This window comes from Anopheles moucheti, chromosome X (assembly GCF_943734755.1).
Source record: "Anopheles moucheti chromosome X, idAnoMoucSN_F20_07, whole genome shotgun sequence".
In the NCBI taxonomy this organism is placed as follows: Eukaryota; Metazoa; Arthropoda; class Insecta; order Diptera; family Culicidae; genus Anopheles; species Anopheles moucheti.
Genome location: NC_069142.1, coordinates 18053175 through 18065853, shown reverse-complemented (window position 1 = coordinate 18065853; position 12679 = coordinate 18053175). Strand labels below are relative to the sequence as shown.

General features: G+C 43.0%; 1 long non-coding RNA gene across 1 annotated transcript; it reads left to right on the top strand.

Moving 5' to 3' along the window:
- Positions 1-845: 845 nt before the first annotated feature.
- LOC128307328 (uncharacterized) lies at positions 846-1449 on the top strand. The gene is made up of 3 exons (XR_008287628.1): positions 846-1078; positions 1146-1241; positions 1318-1449. It is a non-coding gene; the product is annotated as an uncharacterized LOC128307328 (long non-coding RNA).
- The last annotated feature ends 11230 nt before the right edge of the window (positions 1450-12679 follow it).

The following is a 12679-nucleotide window of genomic DNA, read 5'->3' as shown; positions in this document are numbered from 1 at the left end:
TAATTCTCTTGACTAAGAAGTTCATCCAGCCGCTGTGACAATTCATCCATTCGCTTTTCTAGCGCTGACGTGCTTTTCTCTCTTTGCTGCACTACTGATATTTCATTATGCGGTGTCTCCATGATTTTATCTGCTACTTTTGCCTGATCATCAATTGATGCCGAAGACATAGCCGTAATTATTGATCTCACCGTGCTAGGCAATGCACGTAGCCATATGTTGCCCAAAATGGTATCTGAACATTGCTCTCCGCCCATACGACGCATTTCCGTCAATAAACCACTTGGTTTTCTGTCTCCAAGTGGGATACCGGATAAAAGGCTCGTTAATCTCTGATTCTCTGTTGGGCGAAAATAATCGAGCACTGCATTTTTCATGGTTTGATACCGATCAGAAGCCTCCGAAGTGTTGCATTTAGCAATTGCCGTATACATGTATTTGGCCCGGTTACCGAGTGCAACGATTACAGTATTAAACTTTTGCCTGTCCGACTTCACCTCGTTTACGCAGAAAGCTGCCTCAAGGCACACGAACCAAGTGTCGACGTCGTCTTGATCAAAATCGGGAAAACTAATCTTTGCTATAACATCCCAGCGGTCAAGCTTTTACTCGTTTCTCTGCGTTTCACCCACTTCCAACCCTCGTTGGCCTATACTTTTACGGATCGACACATGCTATCTCCGTTTTTTTGTTCGTCAAGCATGTTCTTGACTCGCTCTTTCCGAACTTTACGAAAGTTTCGCACCGTCCGCGATGTGTATGTACACGTTGAGCTTATGGAATTATCCATGTGTGTGTAAAAATCATTTTGACAGGACCGACTTTCCGTAGTAGCCATAGTTTGTTTTGCTTCGACGTGGAAAGGTGTCTTGTCAGAATAGAAGAAAAATGGTGTATAAAACCATTAAAAACGATTAAAAATGGCATCCAATCGAAAGAACCAACTACCTCCCAGTGACTGGAAAGGGAAACCACAGAAATCGGAAAGGCAACATTGAAAAAAGTGGTGGAAAGTTGACCAACGCATCGTCGAGGCAAGTTGACGCTGAAAATACATTAAGGCTACTGCGGGATGTTGGTAAGTAACTGAATTCAATACATTTGGACTAATTCATCTAATTTACATCTTCCTTTTATCGTTGTAGGTATTTTTTTGTTATTGTAAAGTGATTGGCACGAAGGACAAGACAATGAACACTGCCCAAGAAGAATGAAGCGGAAAGGACAAAAAATGAAGCATGGTAAGTGTGTACTTTGGTGTGTTTTATACAAAATATAATGATTTATTTATTAATTGATACTTTGTTTTATGTCCAGACCTACGCATAACAACATATCTATAAACAAGATAAGTGCTAGTGGAAAATATGTTAATAAAAGCAATAATAAATTATTTAAAAAAACACTTTTTGTCCTATGGTATGATGACATAATCCCAATATGCAAGAAAATAACGCACCCATACCTAAGCGGTTACCGCGCTGCACACCAATACATGCACAAAAAAGCTCTTCGTTAAGCGGGCTTCACAGAGGCTTCACTCGGACCAACTGAAGCCTGTGTGAAGCCCGCTTAACGAAGATTTTGACCGCTGGGATGCTTCTCGTCCTTAGCAGAGAACTCCGTCGAGACTGTGGTTTTCTTTTCCTCGGTGAGACTCATTTCAATGTGTTTAAACGAACGTTTGAAAAAATAATATACACTTTCTAATATCACGTCGGGGTCACCAGTTGTGGGATTCGTACACAGGAGCGAAGAGGCGGATTTCGGATTGCTGAAATTATAAACGCCTTACTCGCTTGGTGGTTCAGGTGGAAGAGAGCGTTTATTCCGGAACAATTTTCCGACGTCTGTTTAGGACGAAACGAAGTATATTTCGCTGGTTCCGTTGATCCTTCTGGGTCGAGCGCTTGACACACGCTTGGATCATGTAACGCTCATATCATGTAACGCTACAGTTCTATACCGGAACATTGACATTCAATGATCAATTTCCTTTTTAGAGTAAACCGATTAGAGGATCACCAGCTAAGAGCTTGAAGAAAGAGCAAAATACTACAGCTATGAAACCGGTCGTGGAAAGCGTTAGGAAGGTTATGCGCAGCCGGCAAATAGATGAGGGCAAGGTAATTTTCATATCTTATCGGCCAATAGTTCTATACCGGAACATTGACATTCAATGATCAATTTCTTTTTTGGAGTAAACCTATTAGAGCATCACCAGCTAAGAGCTTGAAGAAAGAGCAAAATACTACAGCTATGAAACCGGTTGTGGAAAGCGTTAGGAAGGTTGTGCGCAGCCGGCAAGCTATGTCGAAGGTTGTCATTGCAACCGGTAAAACTAACACGAAGCCATCACCGGGTAGCCCTATCCATCGGCTGACGGGGAAAAGGATCTTGCCTGTGCCTTCGCAACGTGCGAGCCCGAACGGGACGGGCGCGACGAAAAAGCACCGACCGGAAGCAACGGCACCGAGGAACCAAACGATCAAACCGGCGGCACGTATCGTTCGCCAGGATACGTTCGTGCTGGATAAACCGACCCTCACGGTGCACATTCCGAGGCCCATGCCAATGGCGGGATCCACTGCGATCGAACAAGCGGGAACGAATATTAAAAGTAACTCAACTGCTTCCAAAATTCCTTTACCAAAGGATGAAAAGATGAACAAACCGTCGAGCCGTATCCCGCCACCGAAGCGAACACTCGCTGGGAAGCAGTCGTCTAAGTTCGGTGGGCAAAAATCTCCCCCGGTCGGTGGCGTGCTACGGAAGTAGATGTGAGTTTTCTTTCGCTTTCGCTCATTGAGGGTGTGTGGCGAAGGCAACCCATTCTATGTAACTCGTGTTAAGGGTAGCAACATATACTTTACTAACAAACATTATCGCAATGCTTAATCGTTCAGCTTGTTGTGTATGGTTTAATTGTACGAGTGTACCATGATAGTTAGCCTTCGTTGTTTCCAGTTGAGATTAGATTATCCCGCAGATTACGGATGTCCATTTATTTAAGACGTACGTCAGACAATTATACAAGGCGCCCAAAAGAGTGGCGAAAAATAAAGATTTGAAATGATTTAAAACATATTCAAACTTATAGCGACACAATCTAGTCCTCCCGCCCTTAATAATTCATTTTATTCCGGAGCCCGGGTTATTTGTTTTTTCACCTACACGCGGCAGTTTTGCACGTGTGGTTACGCGTACACAAACAACCATCATTGATATATTATCGTCGCTTGTACTCAACGCCACACCTGTGAGTTAGAGAAGAAAACGGAAACTATAATACGGTCATCAGTATAGAATAAGTTACCTGTACCGCTTCGCAAGTATAATAATCTGGTAATTTAACTTATATGCGTACACGGTAAGGATCGTTAAGGAGTACGATCAAATGTGGTAGCGTTTAGTTTCCCGAACTGCATACGGTTTAAGATTGACCCGTAAAGCCATTTACCCTAGCTTCAAATATATATAAAAATAAATATACACCCGCCATAAACGGCTATATAACGGTCTATATAAATACAATTATAAATGGGATTGAAGTAAAATAAATAAACTTTGCAAACCACAACACTCTCTTATTTCATTATTTTAATGTTTCTCTTATGTCTTTGCCTTCCTCCCATGTCTTAGAACACTTATTCCTGAGCTTCTTGTACTTTAGTTTGGTTGGCTATAGCTATTGAGTGTTTCCTTTTGCGGGTTTGATCTTATAAATCAACATTTCTTCTAATTTGTAATTGTTCTGGTATTTTCGAGGTTTTCTTTAACGTTTTAGAAAAGTTCTATACTCGGTCAGTGTCTATCATAATTGTAAAAAAACACACAATTTCATTGGGGGTGTATTTGGATGAATAGAAAAATGCAAAGCAAGTCTTCGAAGGATGCTGATAAGTGCAAGCTAAGTGTCAGTCGGTCAATATCCGCACTCTCTTAAAATTGGAATGTATTTTAATGATTAATTCTTTTTAAGGGTATAACGCCAGCAGCTCAAAGTTGTCCAAGCTCTGTGCAGAGTAATCTTTCTTGGTAGGCGGAGGACACGGAAAACGTACAACGGACAACCAAACTTGTAAGAACCAGCAAGAAAGAAAGCTTTCCAACGCAAAACAGCATAACGATTTTCCTCGCTCCACCACCATATGATTTATTTGCAATATAAAGATAAAGCTGCGTGTCAGGCTTGAACCGGCGCAACAATATATTGTTGTTAGAATACGCTATAATAAGTACGCAGCACTTTTCTACTCGACTCGTCACACGCTTGGTTTTATTCTCTCACACATGTATACAATGACGCTTTGCGTATCAAAACGGAAGTAGTTAGAATTACAGAAGAAATGTCATTTCGTTATTATGTCGTCTGCGTTGCACAGTGGGTGATCCCATGTCCAACACTCCTCCTCAACGAAGACGAGTTTACTTCCTGACGCCGATAGCTTCGCGATGTTTCTCAAGTTTGATGCGCTCCAACGGCTTGGTCATCATATCGGCTTGCATTTCATCTCTTGGCAAATAACGAAGATCGATTATGTCCCTTTTTCGCAGATCTTTAGTGTATGCATGTTTGGTATCGATATGCTTCGATCGATTGTCGATGCGGTCAGACTCAACCATCTTAATGCAAGACTGATTGTCTTCCCAGATGACGACGGTCCCGGGATCTGCTTCTCCCGAGTCGTTCAACAATCTTCTGATCCACATCAGTTCCTGGCAGCACGCCGATAGGGCCACGAATTCTGCTTCTGTTGATGATAAGGACACGCAAGTCTGTTTTCTGGTAGCCCATGAAATCAAGCCTCCGCCGTATTTGATCAAGAATCCAGAATTGGACTTTCTGTCGATTTCGTTGCCTGCCCAATCAGCATCCACAAAACATTCTAGCTTTCCTGCTTCGCTGCCCAGGTGCAGCCGAAGGTCTTTAGTACCTTTCAGGTACCGTAGCACTCGTTTAGCTTCCGTCCAGTCACGGTTTGTTGGCATCGACACCTTTCTGCACAGTATGGATGTACTAACACTGATGTCCGGTCGGGTATTCACTGATATGTAAAGCAAACTTCCTACCAATGAACGATACGATGTGTTGGTTTCCAGGACTTTCTCCTCCTTTTGCTTTAGATAACATGGATCGAGCGGAATCTTCGATGGCTTTGCATCCTCGTGTCCGAATCTGCCAACTATCTTTTCGATGTAATTCTTTTGATCAAGTACGTAATGGCCGTCTATTTTCTCTATGTGTATGCCTAGAAATTGCCGCAAATCTCCCAGGTTGGACAGCTTAAACTGTTCTTTTAACACAGCGCTAATATTGTCGAATTCTTTTTCCGATTTGCAGAACACCACCATGTCGTCCACGTAGATCAATATGAAGCACCTTTCGCCTTCCTCGTTCTTCACGTACAAACACGAATCTGCCAGGCCAGGTTGGAACCCCATGTTCTTGAACACTCCGTCGATCTTTTTATTCCAAACCCGTGCAGATTGTTTTAAACCGTACAAGCTCCGTTTGAGTCGGCACACTAGATTTTCATCCGACTGGAACCCTGGAGGCTGCTTCATATATACTTCTTCTTCCAGATCTGCATACAAGTACGCACTCTTTATGTCCAGATGTTTTACCACCATACCCTTCCGAGATGCTATCGACAGCAAAGTCCGAAGAGTGGTTTGTTTCGCCACGGGGGCAAATACTTCGTCATAATCTGTGCCGAACTGTTGGGAGAATCCTTGTGCGACCAATCTCGCCTTGTACCGTACCACTTGACCATTTTCATTTTCCTTTCGCTTGTAGGTCCATTTACAACCTACTACTTTCTTTCCTGCGGGTAGCGGTACTAACTCCCACGTATGGTTTTCATTCAACGAATTTATTTCGTCTTTCATGGCTGACTGCCAAGCATCCTTTTCTGCGTGCTGAATTGCTTCCGAGTAGTTTCGGGGCTCACTTGCATCATGCTTTGTCAATCCCGATACTTCGACGTACCGCTCCGGTGGGACTCCTTTCGTAACTCGACCAGATCTTCTCGGACCATCTTCAGTATCCACGCTGTCGTTGCTACAGGGTGCTGAGTCTTCATCATTGTCGCTGTTGGCCGAATCGAATGTTTCTTCCTCGTTATCGCTGTTCTCTTCCAGATGATATGAAGGTTTCTTTAACGTGGATTCGTATTCAACCTCCTCCTCGATGGCTTTAATTGATGATGCTGGTCTGATTCTGTTAGCGCTGAAATTAAAATTTTCGACAAAACGAACATCCCGGCTAACAATAACCTGTCGCGTTTCAAGATCAACAAATCTGTACGCTTTATGATCCGGTGAGTATCCCACGAACGTGAGCCGTTTTGCGGTAGAAGAGAGTTTGTTACGCTTTTCTTTTGGTATGTGTACCCACGCGCTGCAACCGAAGACCTTAAGATGCTTAACATTTGGCTTAACTCCATGCCATAATTCGAATGGTGACCGCTTTACTGCTTTTGTTGGTAAAATATTTTGGAGATATACTGCGGTATTCAGAGCCTCCGCCCAGTACAATTGGTCCATATTAGCATCAGCGAGTAAACATCTCACCATTTCGACGAGATAACGGTTCTTCCGTTCTGCCACGCCATTCTGCTGAGGACTGTATCCTGCTGTGAATTGCGCCTGTATGCCGTGACGTTTATAAAAGTCCTTCAGCTTATGTCCACGGTATTCTCCTCCTTGATCAGATCGGATAATTTTCGGATTGCGACCGAAAATATTCTTTACCATCAATACGTATTCTTCGATCTTGCTGGCAACGTCTGATTTGTTCTTAAGGAAGTAAAGAACACAATACCGAGAATAATCGTCGATCAATGTCATGAAGTATCGATATCCGGTAACGGAGGGTGTTTCTACTGGCCCACAGACATCTGTGTGTACGAGATCCATCGGAGCATTCGTCGATGAAAAAGATTCCCTCGGGAATGGAGTACGCACACTTTTACTTTTCATGCAGCATTCGCAGGGTTCATCAACGCCGCAGTGTACCATTTTGTATCCGGTGACAAGGTTTTCTCTGGACAGACGGTCAATTGCTCTGATCTCGCGGTGCCCGAATCTTTTGTGCCATACGTGCTCACAGTCTATGTTGTGGTGGCTTTGTGTCGCTAGCACGGCCCTGCAGGATTGCTTCAGTACATATAGGCCGTTAACTTCATATGCACAAGCGACGGTCGTATTTCCCAACGTGATTCGACATCCTATTCGATCGTCAAATGTTACTGTTGCACCTTTCTGGATGATTTGCGACACCGACAGCAGGTTTAGAGTCAAACTTGGTGTATATAAGGCATCGCTTAGTTTAACCTCCCTGGGCTCTCCTTTCTCGTTGCATAGTGTTACCATCGCGGTACCCTTGCCTTTGACTGGAGCCTGTTTTCCATCTGCCAGCCTCACCCATTTTACATCGCTGCTTCTTAATTCGCTGAAACAATCCCGGTCTGCAACGGTGTGGCTGGATGCACCAGAATCTACAACCCAAATTTTGCTTTTATTATCCGTTTCACTTACCCCTGCAAACGCAAATGATACGCTGTCGTCCTTCTTCTGTGGTTTGCCACGGCTGCTGCTTCTATCAGACGCCCGAACCGATTGTGGACAATTCGGCTTCGTGTGGCCCGTCTTGTTGCACCGGTAACACACGATCGGCCTTCTCTGCTTGCTATGTCGTCCGATGCCAACCTCCAGCACGGAATCCGTTGTTACCTCGCGTTGCTTGTCGGCCTCGTCGATCAGCTTACTCTTCACGAGCTCCATTGTGAGATCGTCGTCTGCGCGAGCCTCCAAAGCGGTGGAGAGTGTGGCGAAGGAGTTTGGCAGGCTCCGCAGAATCATCGCGACCCTGAGGTTTTCTGGCAACTCCTGTCCAGCATTTCGCAGCTGCTCGAACAAATCTTCCATTTTAAATATGTGTTCGACCATATCTTCGCCATCCGAGTATCGCTTATCACAAATCCTTTTTAGGAGTGAAACTTTTGAGGTTAGAGTTGTCTTGCGATGATGGTTCTGTAGCGACAACCAAGCCTCGCGTGCCGTCCTCGAAGCACGAATTAACCCGTGTTGGTTGTCCTCTATCAGCAAACCGATTGTCGCCCTGGATTTTAGAACACCAGCGTCCCATGTAGCCTGCGATTCGCCATCCGGTTTGACACCCGGTTCTACGAAACGCCAAAGCTCCTCTCGGACGAGTAACAGCTCCACCTTAAAACGCCAACTGTTGTAGTTGCTGTTATTAAGCTTTGTTATGTTGAATCGGCTACCCTCCATTTTCGACATCGACTCAAAAGGATTTACAGCGGATAAAACGGTGTGCGCTGGGCCCATAACCTGTTAGAATACGCTATAATAAGTACGCAGCACTTTTCTACTCGACTCGTCACACGCTTGGTTTTATTCTCTCACACATGTATACAATGACGCTTTGCGTATCAAAACGGAAGTAGTTAGAATGACAGAAGAAATGTCATTTCGTTATTATGTCGTCTGCGTTGCACAGTGGGTGATCCCATGTCCAACAATTGTACCATAGTAAAGTACAAGCCGTTCGGGTTTTTTTAACACTTTGAAAAATCTTTTGATTTTTTGATCTGCTTTCTTTCTTGCTTTTTGGCAGGATAGAGCGAGAAAGGGTTACGATTGTGTGAGCGGGATAGCAACACAGAATAGACACTTTGAAAATATATCGAATATCACAGTAGGCGCTGAACGGTCGGAATGTCAAATTTGTACTCCGATTGACACTTGTCACACCGTCGGAAAAAGCAAGAGCCGCAGCATCTCATCCAGATTGTGCAGGTAAATTGTGTTCGTATTGCAAATTGATTTGTCTGCTATTATCATCATACACGATTGCTCTTCCCTCGCACCGATAGAGGAGCACATGAAAAGGGGAAAGCCAGTACATTCAATGACATTCAATGATCAATTTCTTTTTTAGAGTAAACCTATTAGAACATCACCAGCTAAGAGCTTGAAGAAAGAGCAAAATACTACAGCTATGAAACCGGTCGTGGAAAGCGTTAGGAAGGTTATGCGCAGCCTGGCAAATAGATGAGGGCAAGGTAATTTTCATAACTTATCGGCCAATAGTTCTATACCGGAACATTGACATTCAATGATCAATTTCTTTTTTAGAGTAAACCTATTAGAACATCACCAGCTAAGAGCTTGAAGAAAGAGCTAAATACTACAGCTATGAAACCGGTCGTGGAAAGCGTTAGGAAGGTTATGCGCAGCCGGCAAATAGATGAAGGCAAGGTAATTTTCATATCTTATCGGCCAATAGTTCTATACCGGAACATTGACATTCAATGATCAATTTCTTTTTTAGAGTAAACCTATTAGAACATCACCAGCTAAGAGCTTGAAGAAAGAGCTAAATACTACAGCTATGAAACCGGTCGAGGAAAGCGTTAGGAAGGTTGAGCGCAGCCGGCAAATAGATGAGGACAAGGTAATTTTCATATCTTATCGGCCAATAGTTCTATACCGGAACATTGACATTCAATGATCAATTTCTTTTTTAGACTAAACCTATTAGAACATCACCAGCTAAGAGCTTGAAGAAAGAGCAAAATACTACAGCTATGAAACCGGTCGTGGAAAGCGTTAGGAAGGTTGTGCGCAGCCGGCAAGCTATGTCGAAGGTTGTCATTGCAACCCGTAAAACTAACACGAAGCTATCACCGGGTAGCCCTATCCATCGGCTGACGGGGAAAAGGATCTTGCCTATGCCTTCGCAACGTGCGAGCCCGAACGGGACGGGCGCGACGAAAAAGCACCGACCGGAAGCAACGGCACCGAGGAACCAAACGATCAAACCGGCGGCACGTATCGTTCGCCAGGATACGTTCGTGCTGGATAAACCGACCCTCACGGTGCACATTCCGAGGCCCATGCCAATGGCGGGATTCACTGCGATCGAACAAGCGGGAACGAATATTAAAAGTAACTCAACTGCTTCCAAAATTCCTTTACCAAAGGATGAAAAGATGAACAAACCGTCGAGCCGTATCCCACCACCGAAGCGAACACTCGCTGGGAAGCAGTCGTCTAAGTTCGGTGGGCAAAAATCTCCCCCGGTCGGTGGCGTGCTACGGAAGTAGATGTGAGTTTTCTTTCGCTTTCGCTCATTGAGGGTGTGTGGCGAAGGCAACCCATTCTATGTAACTCGTGTTAAGGGTAGCAACATATACTTTACTAACAAACATTATCGCAATGATTAATCGTTCAGCTTGTTGTGTATGGTTTAATTGTACGAGTGTACCATGATAGTTAGCCTTCGTTGTTTCCAGTTGAGATTAGATTATCCCGCAGATTACGGATGTCCATTTATTTAAGACGTACGTCAGACAATTATACAAGGCGCCCAAAAGAGTGGCGAAAAATAAAGATTTGAAATGATTTGAACCATATTCAAACTTATAGCGACACAATCTAGTCCTCCCGCCTTTAATAATTCATTTTATTCCGGAGCCCGGGTTATTTGTTTATTCACCTACACGCGGCAGTTTTGCACGTGTGGTTACGCGTACACAAACAACCATCATTGATATATTATCGTCGCTTGTACTCAACGCCACAACTGTGAGTTAGAGAAGAAAACGGAAACTATAATACGGTCATCAGTATAGAATAAGTTACCTGTACCGCTTCGCAAGTATAATAATCTGGTAATTTAACTTATATGCGTACACGGTAAGGATCGTTAAGGAGTACGATCAAATGTTGTAGCGTTTAGTTTCCCGAACTGCATACGGTTTAAGATTGACCCGTAAAGCCATTTACCCTAGCTTCAAATATATATAAAAATAAATATACACCCGCCATAAACGGCTATATAACGGTCTATATAAATACAATTATAAATGGGATTGAAGTAAAATAAATAAACTTTGCAAACCACAACACTCTCTTATTTCATTATTTTAATGTTTCTCTTATGTCTTTGCCTTCCTCCCATGTCTTAGAACACTTATTCCTGAGCTTCTTGTACTTTAGTTTGGTTGGCTATAGCTATTGAGTGTTTCCCTTTGCGGGTTTGATCTTATAAATCAACATTTCTTCTAATTTGTAATTGTTCTGGTATTTTCGAGGTTTTCTTTAACGTTTTAGAAAAGTTCTATACTCGGTCAGTGTCTATCATAATTGTAAAAAAAACACACAATTTCATTGGGGGTGTATTTGGATGAATAGAAAAATGCAAAGCAAGTCTTCGAAGGATGCTGATAAGTGCAAGCTAAGTGTCAGTCGGTCAATATCCGCACTCTCTTAAAATTGGAATGTATTTTAATGATTAATTCTTTTTAAGGGTATAACGCCAGCAGCTCAAAGTTGTCCAAGCTCTGTGCAGAGTAATCTTTCTTGGTAGGCGGAGGACACGGAAAACGTACAACGGACAACCAAACTTGTAAGAACCAGCAAGAAAGAAAGCTTTCCAACGCAAAACAGCATAACGATTTTCCTCGCTCCACCACCATATGATTTATTTGCAATATAAAGATAAAGCTGCGTGTCAGGCTTGAACCGGCGCAACAATATATTGTTGTTAGAATACGCTATAATAAGTACGCAGCACTTTTCTACTCGACTCGTCACACGCTTGGTTTTATTCTCTCACACATGTATACAATGACGCTTTGCGTATCAAAACGGAAGTAGTTAGAATGACAGAAGAAATGTCATTTCGTTATTATGTCGTCTGCGTTGCACAGTGGGTGATCCCATGTCCAACAATTGTACCATAGTAAAGTACAAGCCGTTCGGGTTTTTTTAACACTTTGAAAAATCTTTTGATTTTTTGATCTGCTTTCTTTCTTGCTTTTTGGCAGGATAGAGCGAGAAAGGGTTACGATTGTGTGAGCGGGATAGCAACACAGAATAGACACTTTGAAAATATATCGAATATCACAGTAGGCGCTGAACGGTCGGAATGTCAAATTTGTACTCCGATTGACACTTGTCACACCGTCGGAAAAAGCAAGAGCCGCAGCATCTCATCCAGATTGTGCAGGTAAATTGTGTTCGTATTGCAAATTGATTTGTCTGCTATTATCATCATACACGATTGCTCTTCCCTCGCACCGATAGAGGAGCACATGAAAAGGGGAAAGCCAGTACATTCAATGACATTCAATGATCAATTTCTTTTTTAGAGTAAACCTATTAGAACATCACCAGCTAAGAGCTTGAAGAAAGAGCAAAATACTACAGCTATGAAACCGGTCGTGGAAAGCGTTAGGAAGGTTATGCGCAGCCTGGCAAATAGATGAGGGCAAGGTAATTTTCATAACTTATCGGCCAATAGTTCTATACCGGAACATTGACATTCAATGATCAATTTCTTTTTTAGAGTAAACCTATTAGAACATCACCAGCTAAGAGCTTGAAGAAAGAGCTAAATACTACAGCTATGAAACCGGTCGTGGAAAGCGTTAGGAAGGTTATGCGCAGCCGGCAAATAGATGAAGGCAAGGTAATTTTCATATCTTATCGGCCAATAGTTCTATACCGGAACATTGACATTCAATGATCAATTTCTTTTTTAGAGTAAACCTATTAGAACATCACCAGCTAAGAGCTTGAAGAAAGAGCAAAAGACTACAGCTATGAAACCGGTCGTGGAAAGCGTTAGGAAGGTTGAGCGCAG